Raw genomic sequence first — 15,833 nt, forward strand, 5'->3', positions numbered from 1 at the left:
TTTTGTAGAACAGAGAGTCGTGCCCACGACCATAAAAGCCGCTCCGAAACAGAAGTCCTCGCATTTCCTGGGTGTTCCCTCTGCCTCCTTTCCATTCTCCAGCCTGAGGTCCAGCTCTGGCCTTTGTCGCCTGCCTGCTCTCCATCCGTGGGTGGTCCAGGTCAGACCCACATCCTGGTTCACGGCTTTCTTCCCGGGACTCGAGATTGGTACCCGGGACAGCCCGGTCCGCGCATGCGCAGAACGTCTTCTCGCGCGAACGCACCACTCTGCGCTTCCCCATTCCCCCCCCCCCCCTCTCCCCACGCGGGTGGACGCGGGCAAGTTCGGGGCGGGGGTCTGCAGTAAAGCCGGCCTTCCGTTCTTTAATGGAGCTGTGCACATCAGAGCTGCTCTTGCTCTGTTCGGCACTTCACCTGCCCTCGGGGTCACGTCCGCACGGGCGCGCAGGCGGCCCCAAGACAGTTAACCTCCAGGAACCGGGCGGAGGAAGGTGATGCCGAGGAAGCCCGAGCCTGGGCCGCCAGGCCGCGCGGCCTGAGGCGGAGCCCCGCCCACCCCGGCCCGCCCGCCTCCCATTGGCCCGTGCGCCCGTCCGTCCGCCCATGGCCGCGCCGGGCTGCGCTGCTTTCCTGGCTACCTCGGCGAGTGTGGGGCCGCCCTCGCCACAGCGAGCCTGAGCTGGCGCCGGCTTCGGGAAGCTCGGCGGAGGGAGCAAGGCCGGGCGGCGCCGAGGCTGAACATCGCGGGACGGACGGACGGACGGGCGGGCGGGCGGGCGGGCGGCAGGCAGGGCCGCGGACCTCTCCGGGTGCACCACCACCTGTCGCGGGTGAGACGCGGTAAGGCTGGGGTGCGGCGCGCAGTGCGGGCCTCCAGGCACGGCGGCGCGCGGGGCTCCGGGCGCGGGGCGCGGGGCGCAGAGTGCGCGCCGGCCTTCCCACACCGGCCCCGCGAGCCCCGTGCGGCCTCCACGCGTGCGGATGGGCACCGGGGTGGGGGGAAGGACAGGGGTCCCCCCAACCCCCCTCGGTCCTGGGTGCCAGCGCCCCGGGCTCTGCCCGATGCATGCTTTTGGGACGCGCATTCTCGGTTCCCCCGCGCGCTGGCGCCGGGGCGCCCCTGCCACCCCGACCCGGAGTCCAGAGCCTGGTGCCTTCCAAGTCACGAGCATCCTGCTTTCCGCTCGTGCCAGTTAAAGACATTTTGTGGCTCGTTATCCCCTTTGGAAGCATCTGGTGTTCGGCCGAGGTGAGGGCGCGTGTGTTCCTCATTTGAAAAGAAAGAGTTGCCGCAGGCTGGAAACTTCCAGGATGGGCAGGGTCCTGTCCATTCTTATGAAATGGCATGTGGGGATCAGGATTGACAGGTGTTTCTTAGTAACCAACTCTGCCTGGTGTTGTGACTTGAGACTTAGTTTCTTTGGGGGGGGGGGGTGGTTCCAAAGATAATTCTAGAAAATTGAGGTTCCTTGTGGTTTAGAAACGTGATCACAACAACCGAAGTGTGCCTATACAGCACGTCTTATCATCTTCATCTGTGGATTGCTTTATTAGTGTCTGTGCCAGTCACTTGTGAGCAAGGCAGTGAAGAGCATTGTTATTTCTGTTAGTGTTGGCAGTCATTGGGCAGCTGTTGTTGGTGATGGGCTGGGCAGTGTTCCCTAAATGGATTATGTCTGGATAACCTTTTTGAGATTGTACTGTTCTTATCTCTCAGTATGCAACCGAAGAAACGGAGGCTTTGGAAGACTTAGTAATTTGCCCAAGACCACATTTTTTTTTTTTCAAGTGAGAGCCTGGATTCAAACTCAGACAATATTAACTTTATAGCGCTGCCCTTTCTCTTTATAAACCATCTATGTTCCTTAAAAGCATCATACCAGTCCTTCAGCTAATTGCAGAGTAATAGTCATGTAACAAATTTTTGTTTTCAAAATATTCTGGAAGTTAGAGCAAGTCATTTCCCTAGAAATCAAATAATAAATCTAGATAGCTGATTATATACCACAAATGTGTTACATGGCTTGCAGAAGAAATAAATTCAGGGGGAAAAAGTTCAAATATTAGGCCTTTAATTAGTCACCGTTGAGCACGGATTTGTCACCTGTACCTGAATCTTTTGTGGTAGTTAGAAAGCCTTGAAAGTTAAACATAGAGGCCTGAAAATGCAGACATAATGCTGTCTCATGCATTTGTAGGAAATGCTGGGTAATGTTTTTGTAGAAGTTCTTCATCCTCTTGAGATGAACAACACATTCCTGCTCAGTAGATGTTACTGAGAAAAAGCTTGCTTGTGTTTTTTTTTTTTTTTGGCATACTGATAGAAAACTTTTAAAAATCATAAGAAAAAATTCATTCCAGAGGGTTTAAAAATCATTAGCATACATTACTTGTACAAAGGGAGTTCATTGCAACATTTTCACAAGTGTATATAATGTATCTTGATCAACCTCATTTGCAAACCTCCCTCTTCCCCTTCTTAAACCAGTTTTGACAGGTTTCATTGTGCTGTTTTCATGCATGCAAACAAACTACTTTGACATTCACCCTCTTCATTAGCCCTTAGTGCTCAGGCTGGTACCACCACACCTTCAACAGAGCCTTATTTTACTTTCTCTGTGTGTGTATTTTAATTGCACAAAGGGTTTTCACCATATATAAATATAGGTATTATTATAAGTATGCATATATTATATTTTACTCAGATAACCCTCTCTATTGCTTTCTCAGAGGGTATTTTAAGGCTAAAACCTCACTGTCATGATGTTCATGCATAATTTGTATTTAATTTCATGAGATTCCATTTTTATATTACTAATATTATCTTCAAATGGTTGTATGAGTGGGTTTCAGTTTAACACACTCACTTATATGTATAGTGTATCTTATGCAAAGTCATCTCTTCTCCCTCATACTAAGTTTTATGTTAACTTAAAATTCTAACTTGAACTTGCTGGCAAGTTTCAGAGGTACTTGGTAATTTTGTATGTTAGCGCTATACAAAAGTCTTTAAAAGTCCCCTCTCTCTTTGGTGGAGAAAATGAGACAATGGAGTGGATCTCAGATTGCACTTTGCAGACAAGTTTTTTTTAATTATAATTTTATTTTTAGTTTAGAGGGTTTTCAGTTCAACATGTCAGTGTACGAGTACAGAGTACCTCCCCCTCATCCTTCTCCCCATCTCTCCCAACCCCACTCATCCCCTCAATATCTTAGTTCCATTTTCACTTATGACACTGACTATTAGGACTGTTTTCCCCTATCCTCCATGGACAAGCTTTTGAAGTGTGTGTGTAGAAGGACATTGGGACCAGATGGGAGATTGCCAACTTTTAATTCTGTGAAGATTAATGACTGTAAGGACTACTGCAATCTGTTGCCCCATCCTTTCTTAAAAGATAAGATACTTTAGGATTGGGAATGTGGCTAAGTGGTAGAGTACTTGCCTAGCATGCATGAAGCCCTGGGTTCAATTCATCAGTACCACATACACAGAAAAAGCCCAAAGTGGTGCTGTACCTCAGGTGGTAGAATGCTAGCCTTGAGCAAAAGAAGCTCAGGGACAGTACCCAGGCCTTGAGTTCAAGCTCCAAGACTGCCCCCCCAAACACACACACACACACACACACACACACACACACACACACACACACACACACACACACACACACACATATACCTCATACCTCTTATTATAGCTACTTGGGAGGCTGAAATCTGAGGATGGCAGTTCAAACCCAGCCCAGGCAGAAAAGTCCATAAGACTCTTATCCCTAATGAACTACCAAAAAAGCTAGAAGTGGAGCTGTGGCTCAAGTAGTAAAGTGCTAGCTTTGAGCAAACTGTTAGGTTTTTAAAAAGAGGTAGCTGAGCAAGAACAGCACCACGCACATGGTATTCAGGTAAGGGGTAGGTTTATTCAGTAGACCTGCTGGGACCAGGCCAGGTTGGCACTCCACGTGGCTGGAAAAGGCCTGGGAAAGACCTGAGAAAGAGAGAGAGCTGGGAAAGAGCTAGAAAAGAGAGCATCTGGGCCTGGGCTAGGCCTTATCTAGGGTATGGGCAGAGAAAGGTGTGGCCATATCAAATTCAGATGTGATCTCAGCGGATGCAGATGTGACCTCTTCCAGGTGTGCCAGTCGCCTAGGTAACGCAGGTATTGGACGGGGTCTGTTCACCATCCAGGAATGGACCTTACACAAACAAAACTCAGGAACAGCACTCAGGCCCTGAGTTCAAGCTCCAGAACCAGCACATACACACACACATACTCACACACTCACTCACTTTTCTTTTTAACAACAAAAAGGAAAAAGAGTCCTAACAAACATAAAAACAACAGGCACTGGTAGCTCATGAGTGTAATCCTAGCTATTTAGGCAGCTGAGATCTGAGGATCGTGGTTCAAAGCAGGAAAGTCTGTGAGACTCTTTAACTCCAGTTAACCACCAGAAAACTGGAGGTGGCTCTGTGGATCAAAGTGGTAGAATGCTGGTCTTAAGCAAAAAGCTCAGGACTGCACCTAGGCCCTGAGTTCAAGCCCTATAACCAACAAACAGAAACAAGACAAACAACAAACCCCATAAAAACAAAGAATAAGTTTAGTATGATGAATAGGACTAGTTTCTCCTCATTTGGTCATACGTTGGTGAAAACCTTTCCCAGAGCAACACCAACTCAGATCATTTGGGAACATGTGGGTGACAGCTGATTCTAAAGTAGTAATTAGCTGAGTTAAGATTCACATTCAAGTCTTATCTAACTGCAAAGCTTGTGCAGTTACCCAACTCATGACTTCACCTTAGTGAACAGTGCCTCTCTCTCCCCTCGAGGGATTGGCCACCTGTCTGTCCCTACATCCCCCAGACACTCTGGGAGAATAGAGTAGTCTGTATCAGCCAGTGGCCTAACAGTTTCAGTCCTAACAATCCTGCTTGTAAACACCACTGAGAGGCAGTTCCATGGCTCTCAGTTCAAGAGCCCTCCTGTTATCAGTGCTCACAGTTGTAAAGCGCCAGGCAGGGTGAAGGGCAGTGGCCTTACTGGGTGAGAAATGAGGTGTGTCCCATAAATCATAGTAAGCAATTTTATTTTGCATACTTACCAAAATTAGAGTGCTCACCTTCTTTTGTTTTCTGTTTCTGCTTTGCTCATTTGTTTTAGTTTTATCTGTAAAAAAAAGTGGGGTGTTAGGTGCCTCCCTTTCTATTGTGCTTCCATGAGACCACCACTGTTTGTAACTGTCCTGAGTTTTAATCTTAACAGACTGTTTTCCTTACGTTTTCTTTTAGAATTATATCTGTTTTAAAGATGCTGTGAGAATTATTTTAATATCTATCTAAAATATTTTAATATCTATCAATAATACAATCAAGTTCTCTATTAATTTGAATGGTTTTACCACCTCAACTCGTTAATTATGGTGCTTTTACCTAAATTCTCTAATTTGGGCATCATAGGTGTCTCAGTCAAAGGTTAGAAAGATGAAATTCAGCATTTGATAAGAGAAAGATTTTTAACCAAGAACTGAAAGTAAAAGTTTCATGTATCAAAATAAATACTGATCTTAATTTCTAATTGCAGTGTTGTAGAGGAATTCAGTTGTGAGAAACAGAGAAGCCACCACTTAAAAGGCCAAATTGCCAGTCTTTATTGGAGAGTTGGAGGGACTGCTGGTGGACTCTTCTCAAAGACCAGCAGCCCTGAATACAGCTAACACAAAGCTTATATAGACCCAAAACCATGTTAGATGTGTGGAATTTATCCTAACAAAAGTAGCAGAAAACACATAAACCTAATAAAGGTATTAAATATAAGCAAAAACAAATCAAATATGAGCACAATCAAGGGAAATCAAGGACCAATTATCTAAGGGAAGTAAGACTTTTCTGGAACTTGAACTCAAAGAAAGTCCTCTATTATCAAGACATTGTTAGACCCATTCTCATTTCATCAAAATATGAGTTGGTTTTTTTTTTTCAGATCCTCTTTTATTTATGATGTATTCCACATTGTTTTAGGTTTGCTTACCTCACCAGTATATTGTGGTAGTGCTAATCTAATTTTTTTGGTGCCAAAGTTTTTATTGTGGTAAACAATGCTCACTTTTCATGGTAGAACCGCACATATCATTCTTTTTTAACATGTTTTTAAAATGGTAGAATCATTTAGGGGTTTTTTTTTCCACTCAACCAAGTGTCATCTCTTCTGTTTTATTTTTGTTGTTGTTGTTTTGTGTGTGTGTGTGTGTGTGCCTGTCCTGGGTCTTGAACTTACAGCCTTGGGCAATGGCTTTCCCTGAGCTTTTTTGCTCAAAGTTAGCATGCTACCACTTGAGCTGCCATTCTGTTTCTGTTTTTTGTGGGTTTTTTTTGGAGGGGGGTTAGGGATTTTGTGTGTGTGTTTTTGTTTTGTTTTGTGCTGGTTAATTGGAGATAAAAGTCGTGGGCTTTCCTGCCCAGGCTGGCTTTGAGCTGTGATCCTAGGATCTCAGCCTTCTGAGCAGCTAGGATTATAAGCATGAGCCACTTGCACCTGACTTCTCCTGTTAATACTATTGTAGCCATCTTTTGGGGTGTGGGCAGAAAGAAAGTTTAGTACATTTTTTTTACTACTTTGCTGTAACTAGTATTATTAGTAATGTGTTATTGGGCTAATTATTATTTTTCTAGTTGTAGAAACTTGGCATATACAGAATTCCTATGCCTAGAACCAGCCGCTCATACCTTCTGTGGTACCTTAATAACTGAAAAGGAAAGGATAGAGATCTTCCATGCAATACCACCCTAAAAACAGCTACCGAAGCCAAATTTGAATTACTTGAAATCTAAAACTGTGCTGCAGCACTCACTATTTGAACACATCAGTGAGGAATCTCTTATAAAGCAAACTCCCTGTCTAAATAGAATCACTAGAGTTTGCTCAAAGCAGCGCCTCTATCCCTGTTTTTTCTTCTGAATTATATGTAATCAATTGACATCAAATTACTGTTAGATTGAGGTAGTGTAGATTCCTAGGCACCAGGGCCAGGAATGTGGTTATTGGTAAAGTGCTTGCCTAGCATGCCTGAGGCCCTAGGTTCAATTCCTTGGTACCACATGTACAAATTAATTAATTAAAAAAGAGTCCTAGGCACAAAGAAATTGTGAAAAACCTTGGGGGTAGCTGGGACCTTGCTTGTCAACACCTGCAGTCCTAACCCTCAGGAGGTAGAAGCAGCAAGAGCTTGAGTTCAAGAGCAGCTTGGGAGCTGCTGTTGCCTCACATCTGTAATTCTAGCTTCTCAGAGATATGGAAGATTGAAATTTGATTGCAGAAAGTCCTCAGGACTATTTTTTATAAAACAGCAAAAATACAGGCTAGAGACATGGTTCAAATGGTAGAGTACCAGAGGTAAGCAAGCAAGCCAAGCTAGTATCAGGCCTCTGAATTCAACCCTTGTTAAGGCCAAGCTGGGCACTGGTGGCACCTGCCTGTAAGCCTAACTACTCAGGAGGCTGAAACCTGAGAATTAGTTTGAAGCCAGCCCAGGAAAGAAAGTCTATGAGCATTTATCTGCAATTAACCATCAGAAAACTGGAACTGGAGCCATGGCTCAAAGTAGTAGAGTGCTAGCATTGAGCCAAAAATCTCAGGCCCCGATTTCAAGCCCCATGACCACCACCAACAAAGTTCAAGGCAAACCTTTGTTATATAGCTAGCACCTGTCTCAAAAAAAAACAACAAAAATTTAAATATCTTAGGAAGCCTATGGTGATGTATATTTTTGAATTTAAAAACAAGAATGAAAAGGATATCAGGTTGTTTGGAGTTTTTTTGTTTATGTTCATAGGTTTTATTTTTTAAAAAACTTCTACAAAAGAAGCCAAAGGGGCTGGGAAGGTGGCTCAGTGGTAGAGCGCTTGCCTTGCATGCCTGAGGTCCTGGGTTCGATTCCTCAGCACCACATAAGCAAAAAGAAAAAAAAAGCCAGAAGTGGCGCTGTGACTCAAGTGGTAGAGCGCTAGCCTTGAGCTGAAGAGCTGAGGGACAGCACCTAGGCCCAGAGTTCAGGCCCCATGACTGGACCAAAAAAAAAAAAAAAAAAAGCCAAAGGACTTTCATGGTAATAGATATGATAAATTCTGTTCAATGTACATTCTGCAAGTGCGATCCAGGCATGGATGGCTACAGGTTTAAGTAGGAGTTTGAGAGCAGTACTGTAGTTCTCATTCTGATCCTGGCATGTGCACTGTAGATGACTAAAGAATTACAACATAGAGAGGAGTGAATCAACTTCCACTTTCAGGTAGGTGATTAGTCATATATTAGAATCTTCCTTTCTGTAAAACAGGCTTTTGTGAGGAGTTGAGCACCCTTGGGGTTGAGTAAGGCTAACCAAGAAGGTGAATGAGGATGAATGTGGTTGCTTAGTTTACTCACATGTATGAAAATAGTACAATGAAATCTATTAAAATTGTATTAAGAGGGAGTGGAGTTGGAGAGAGTGGGTGAGGTTGAGCAAAATACATAGTTGACATGTATGGAAATAGCATAGTGAAACCCTTCCTTGTTCAGTGATTCCTATTAATTTTTTTTTTAAGCCAGCCCAAGTAGGAAAGTCTATGAGACTCATCTTTAATCACCAAAAAAACTTGAAGTAGAGCTGTAGTAGAAGATCAGTCTTGAGCAGGAAAAGCTAACAGCAGCTAGGCTCAAGCCCAGGCCCTAAGTTCAAGCCCCAGGACTAGCACAAAAACAAATCAAAACAAAACCCCTTTCCTTCTCTTCAAGCATAATAGAAGTGAAATAGGAACACAGAGCCAACTTTGAAAGCACCGAAGGGAAATAACTTCATGCAGGAAATAAAGAGCCTCTAGCAATGAGTTGGAGCTGAAGACAGATAACCCTTGGGTAGCTAGAGAACAATAAATTCCACCTAGGGTCCAAAGTGTTTATTGCTCTACAGGAGATAGAAACTGATTCCCCAGGTCCTGTTCATCTTTAGCAACCAATATTAGATGAACTGGGAAACCACACAGTAAGTAGAATCCTAAACCCTTGAAGTTCGGTTTAGAATTCCGCCCATTTAGAGCAGACACTAATGGAAAAAATTGCTTTTAGGCTACAGCCTGTAGATCTAGGCAGACTTAAAACTACGATACTGAAGTCATGGAAGAGTCTTGAAAAAAATCTGTTTAGTGAAACGGGTGTGTGTGTGTGTGTGTGTGTGTGTGTGTGTGTGTGTGTGTGTGTGTGTGTATGGGTGTTGTGTGTGCACATGTGCATGCATGTACTAGTACTAGAAGTTGAAATCAGGGCCTTGTGCTTTCTACCACTTGAGCAGCCCTCCCACTTCTGGCTTTTTGGTTCATTAGGAGTAAGAATCTCAAGGATTTGTCTGCCTCTGGCTGTCTGGCTTCAAACCACAATCCTCAGATTTTAGTCTCTTGAATAGCTAGGATTACAGACATAAGACACCTTTGTCTAGCCAAAATTGGAATTTTAAGTTACAAAACATGTACAGGTGATTGTTTTAAGTCCAGTAGAAATGTAGATAGAAAAATTGAAGTGAGCTGGGTGCTGGTGGCTCATGCCTGTAGTTCTAGCTACTCAGGAGGCTGAGATCTGAGGATTGAGGTTCCAAGCTAGCCCAGGAAAGATACTTATCTCCAACTCACTACCAGAAAAACTGGAAGTGGAGCTGTGCTCAAGTGGTAGAGTACAAGCCTTGAGCAGAACGTCTAGCCAAAATTGGAATTTTAAGTTACAAAACATGTACAGGTGATTGTTTTAAGTCCAGTAGAAATGTAGATAGAAAAATTGAAGTGAGCTGGGTGCTGGTGGCTCATGCCTGTAGTTCTAGCTACTCAGGAGGCTGAGATCTGAGGATTGAGGTTCCAAGCTAGCCCAGGAAAGATACTTATCTCCAACTCACTACCAGAAAAACTGGAAGTGGAGCTGTGCTCAAGTGGTAGAGTACAAGCCTTGAGCAGAACAACTCAGGGACAGTGCCCAGACAAGGCCTAGGAATGGAACAAAACAAAAACAACAAACCTTAAGTACCACCCTCCCCCCTCCAAAAAAAAAACCAAACCCAGAATTTAAGTTTGGGAAATTAGGTAATCATTGAAATGTTGCCTTGAAAAATGGAACGTTGAAAGGAAGGAAGGGAAGGGAGGAGACACATGGAATAAAGAAGCACAACACAATCTCAAGGGCTGAAAAATTTGGGACAGGTAAGTGAAATCGGACATGTCATTTTCTGCCTCTGACCCTTTCCTTCTCTCATTTAAGAGCTTTAAAGTAGTAGGGAGAAAAGACCAGAGGATTAAAGTAGATAATGTCTAATATTTGTAGTAGCTGTAGTTGTGATTCAAGATCAGACTGTATATATATGTAAAGCCACTCAGAGGAAAGTACCACTAAATTTAAGGTTTATATACTTGATTGTGTGTGTGTGTGTGTGTGTGTATTGCTGTTCTGTTTTGGGAAGGAAGTTCTATAAAGGCTATTTGGGTCATAATTATATATTGAAGTATTGGATGAAAAGTTTGGGTTTTGTTCCTGTTCTGGCACAAAGCTAAACCTCTTTTAAGAGTTTTGTGAGTGGCAGGAGTGTCCTTTATTATTCATGATGACTCCTTTTGACCGTCTCAGTTAATGCAAAAGAGGTCAGTTGGGGGTAGTTCCCCTTGGGAAGTTCACAGGGCTAATCTCTGTGAAGGTCTTAGTGAAGGCTCAGCCTCACCCTTGACTTCAGGAAAGGGCATTGTTAGTACACTCTAGAACAGGATTTCTTGAGCTTCTCCTCTCCAAACACACGAAAGCGCTGGTGTGCTCTACTCCCTCCCATAGACTTTGCCCCGTGTATCTCATCATCTAGCTATTGATCAGTATCCTTTCTATATATACTTTATAATAAAAATCATAGGCATAGTCGTATTTTTCCTTGAGTTTTGTGAACTGTCCCAGCAAATGGTCAGACCCCTTGGTGGAACCCAGATACATAAGCTGGTTGGTTAGAAGTATGGGTGACAGCTGAAGTACAGGCAGCTTTGTGAGGCCGAGCCCTCAACCCTGTGTTCATTGGAGACAGGATCAGAATTGAATTCAATTATAAGACACTCCATTGCTCTCTGCTGGAGAATTGCTTAATCCTAAACCCTTGCATTTCTGTCTGGTCACAGAAATGGGCAGGATAGTAGGAGAGAGGCCTCACAGAATTATTGTCTGAAGTGTTTGTATGAATATGTAAGAGGCAATCTAAGAGGTACTTTTACTGAATTTTGCAAATTGATAAAAAGTCTCCCACCTTACCTCCTTATTACCCTTTTTAGATCTGACTTGTTTTCTGTTGCAGTCACTTTATAATCACCATGGACTCAAAGAAAGAGAAAATTACTGATAAGCATCTGACAGTTTGCTAGGATCTTGAATTTGCTGCCAGACTGGGCTGCTAAAAAGACCTTGATGAAAAAAAATTTTTTTGAGTTGTTTATTTGAGCACATGCCTGAATTCCTGTCTCCTCAGGAGGCTGTGATCTGAGGTTCCAGAGCAACCCAAACAGAACAGTTGTATCTCAAGTGAATAGAGAAAAGCTGGAAGTGGAGGTGTGGCTTAAGTGGAAGAGCACTAGCCTTCAGTGAAAAAGCTAATCAAGAGAACAAAACCATGAGTTCAATCCCAGTACCACCACATACACAAAACATCGCTTGGTTGCTGATCTATGAATTGATATACTTATAGAACTAATTCGGAAATAATGCCACTATCATCCAGACCTGGGTGTGGTATGTGGGTGTTATGTGCATGTGTGCATGCGTGCATGTGCGTGTAAAACACAGGTAGCAGACATTGTGCTTTTCAGATCACAGGAATCTGTAGCCTTTATTATTCTGGGCAGCAACATTTTTTGGTGATGACTAGTGAGTCACTACTTTATCATTGTGTGCCACAAGCATCTCTGGGCATGGATGTTTGTGCATGCAACCATATAAAAATGTAAAGACCTTTCTTGGGTCAAGGACTGAACAAAAACAAGCCACAAGCCCATCGTTGAGTGCCAAATGCCACTCCCATAACACAATATTGTTTTTTTCATAAAACAATACAGCTGAGCCGCTTTGAAGCCAAGGACTTGTCTGAGGATGATATCTAAAGTATAGTGAACATTTTTCTTCATTAGAAAACCTATTGTGTCAGATTCTCCTATGGAAACATGAGAAGGGGGGAAACTATATAACAATTCTATACTATTTTTGTAACTTTTGTATAAATCTGGACATGGGGAAATTTAAAAAAGCTTATTTTAAAATCTTCCTTTAAAAGACTGCTCTTGGGCTGGGAAGGTGGCTCAGTGGTAGAGTGCTTGCCTTGCATGCATGAGGCCCTGGGTTCGATTCCCCAGCACCACATAAGCAAAAAGGAAAAAAAAGCCTGAACTGGCGCTGTGGCTCAAGTGGTAGAGTGCTAGCCTTAAGCTGAAGAGCTGAGGGACAGTGCCCAGGCCCAGAGTTCAGGCCCCCTGACCGGACCCAAAAAAAAAAAATCTTTAAAAGACTGCTCTTCAGAGATATTTTTGGTGGAGGACTTTGATTTCTTATCTGCTAGATAGATGCTCTACCACTTGAATTACACCTCTAGCTCTTTTGCTTTTAAGTTAATTATTTTGATAGTCTTTTTTTTTTTTTTTTTTGCTGACCTCAAATCAAGATTTTGCCTCCTGTACAGCTGAGATCATTGGCCAGCATACTTAATGCATCCTGTACAGCTGAGATCATTGGCCAGCATACTTAATGCATCCTGTACAGCTGAGATCATTGGCCAGCATACTTAATGCATCCTGTACAGCTGAGATCATTGGCCAGCATACTTAATGCATCCTTTACAGCTGAGATCATTGGCCAGCATACTTAATGCATCCTGTACAGCTGAGATCATTGGCCAGCATACTTAATGCATCCTGTACAGCTGAGATCATTGGCCAGCATACTTAATGCATCCTGTACAGCTGAGATCATTGGCCGGCATACCTAGCTTATTTGTTGGGGTGGTTCTTCCTAACTTTATTGACCCGCTATCCTTTTAGTCTTTGTGTCTGAGTAGCTGGGAGTAAATGGGATTATGTCTGTAAGCCACAGTACCTACAGGCTTAGGGATTTCCTTCAGTTGGTTAAACTATATTTTGGATTTGGTTTTATAAACATAGTCTAATATACGTATTTTTTATTTTAATTTTTACTATAAAGGTGATATACAGAGGGGTTATAGTTATATGTCAGGTAAAGAGAACATTTCTTGGGCTGGGATGTAGCTCAGTGGCAAAGTGCTTGCCTAGCAAGTGCAACATCCTGGGTTCGATCCCCAGTACCAAAAAAGAAAAGACAAAAAAAAAAAGAGAACATTTCTTTTTTATGGGATGTTATTTTAAATTTTTATTGTTATTATAAAAGTAATGTACAGAAGGGTTACAGTTAATTAAAGAGTACATTTCTTATTGGACAGTGTCACCCCTTCCCTCACTCTCTCCCAGTTTTTCCCTTCCATCCCCACCCATAAGTTGTATAATTCATCTACAACATAATGTCCAATGAGTACCATTGCTGAATTTGTTCACCCTTTGTCCTTCCATTTAATATGTGTATTTGATTGTATTTATTTCTCTCTTAAAGTCTATTTCCAAATCACTTTGAAAGACAGGTTACATATGCACATATATGTTATATATATTATGTATATAATATGTAATATGTAACAGATATATGATATAATGTATAATATAATATGTAACATTTCAAATTATATATAATATATATTATATAACATATATGAGATATGATGTATACTACCCTGTAGTGTACATTGAGAGCAAGAATATATTTTATATGATTATCAAATTCAGAAAATTTTAAATTACATACAATATAATCTCTACTGTCTTCAACATTTAAATTTTCTCAGTCATACTCTTTATTAAAAAACAATTTTTCCCCAATAATGTAGTCTAGTCCATGGTCAAGTTTTGTACTTAGTTATCATCTATTAAATTTTGGTGAATTGGGCGGGGGGAGGCGGGGAGGATTGGGGGGGGGGGGAGGGGGGAGGCTGGGAAGGGATGTGAAGGGTAAACAAAGGAGGAGGCTGCAATGCTCGATAAGAAATGTATGCATTATCCTGCCCATGTAATTGTAACCCCTCTGTACAGTGTGTTCACAAAAAAAATAAAATAAAAAAAATAAATTTTGATGAATTGCAATAGTTCTTTGTCTTTTGTGGCATTAATATTTTTGACAAAATAGGTCACTTGTTTTGTAGTATTTCTAGATTTGGGGGAGAGGGGACAGGATATGCCAATATGAGGCTTGAACTCCAGGCCTTATGCTCTTCCTTACTGTTTTTACTCAGGTTGGGGTTCTGCTGCTTGAGCCACACCTCTGCTCCTGTTTTTTCCTGTTTGTTTTATCTAGTTAGTTGAAAATGAGAGACTCACAGACTTTTCTGCCCTGGCTGGTTTCAAACTCTTATCTCAGAGCTCAGCCTCATGAGTAGCTAGGATTGTAGGTGCAAGCCACCAGCTCCTGGCTCATGTCTTGATTCTTGATACTGTAAGTGGTTGTATTAAGCAATGCATTTATATGAAATATCTAGAAGAGGCAAATCCATAAATACAGTTGGGAAGGAGGCATGAGGAATATCTGTAATGGAAATATGTTTCCTTTTGTGTTATGAAGGTATTTTGGAAGTAGATAGAAGTGGCAACAGTGAAATGTTAAGAGCTTTGAAGCCAGGCCTGGTAGCCAAGGAAGCTGAAACAGGAGGATCTTGAGTTCAATGCCAGTCTAGAATATATAGTGAAACCTCACCTCAATAAAAATATCAATGTCTGTGAATCATTTCCTTTAAAACAGTTGATTTTAAAATACATGAATTTTCTTCTTCTTTTTTTTTTTCTTTTTCTTTTTCTTGTTGGTCATGGGTCTTGAACTCTGTGCCTGGGCTCTGTCCCTGAGCTCTTCAGCTCAAGGCTAGCACTCTACCACTTTAGCCACAGCGCCACTTCTGGTTTTCTGGTGGTTGATTGGAGATAGTCTCAGGTAGTTTGAAGCCAGCCCAGGAAGGAAAATCCACGAGACTCTATATCCAGCAAAATGACAAAAGTAGGGCAGTGGCTCAAATAGTAGAGCAAAAATGCAAAGAAAAGCCCAAAGTCCTGAGTTCAAGCCCCAGTACTGGCACCAATAAACAAATGTCTAGATTAAGATTTTTTGATAGCTTTTTGGCCCAAAATGTGTGTATTTTAGTTTTCCTGTCATTTTTTTCCTACTTCCAAACTGAACTCCCACACTGTTTTGTTTTGTCCAGTACTGGGGCCTGAACTCGGGGGTTTGAGTTCTTGTTCAGCTTTTTTGCTCAAGTGGAGCCAGGACTCATTAAAACTCCTGCCTGGTGCTGGTGGCTTACTCCTATAATCCTAGCTACTCAGGAGGCTGTGATCTGAAGATCCTGGTTTGAAGCCAGCTTGGGCAGAAAAATCTGTGAGATTCTTACCTCCAATAAACTACTCAGAAATAAAAATGGAAGTGGTGCTGTGGCTCAAGTAGTAGAGTGTTAGCCCTAAGTAAAAGAAGCTCAAGGCCAGCATCTAGGCAAGCCCCAGGACCAAAAAAGGAAAAAAACAAAACCAAAATACACTCTCCTTGACGTTCATTAAATGTTCATTTGTTTCTTAACATCTCTATTTATATTTATATATTTTCTCACATGAAGACATATACCTCACCACACGGGTGCAATAAGAAGTTACATGTTAAAAAAGAAGTTATATGTTTGGCACAGATTCTGGCATATGA

General features: G+C 42.3%; 1 protein-coding gene across 1 annotated transcript in view; it reads left to right on the top strand.

Annotated features, from left to right (window-relative positions):
- The first annotated feature begins 606 nt into the window (after positions 1-606).
- Positions 607-15,833, top strand: part of Me2 (malic enzyme 2) — a 58,959-nt gene continuing 43,732 nt past the window's right edge. The window contains exon 1 of the mRNA XM_042675366.1: positions 607-842. The gene's annotated coding sequence lies outside the window, so the exon portion shown is untranslated. The remainder of the gene's footprint in view (positions 843-15,833) is intronic.

The sequence above is a fragment of the Dipodomys spectabilis genome, unplaced genomic scaffold (assembly GCF_019054845.1).
Source record: "Dipodomys spectabilis isolate Male_0828 unplaced genomic scaffold, ASM1905484v1 ptg000024l, whole genome shotgun sequence".
NCBI lineage: Eukaryota > Metazoa > Chordata > Mammalia > Rodentia > Heteromyidae > Dipodomys > Dipodomys spectabilis.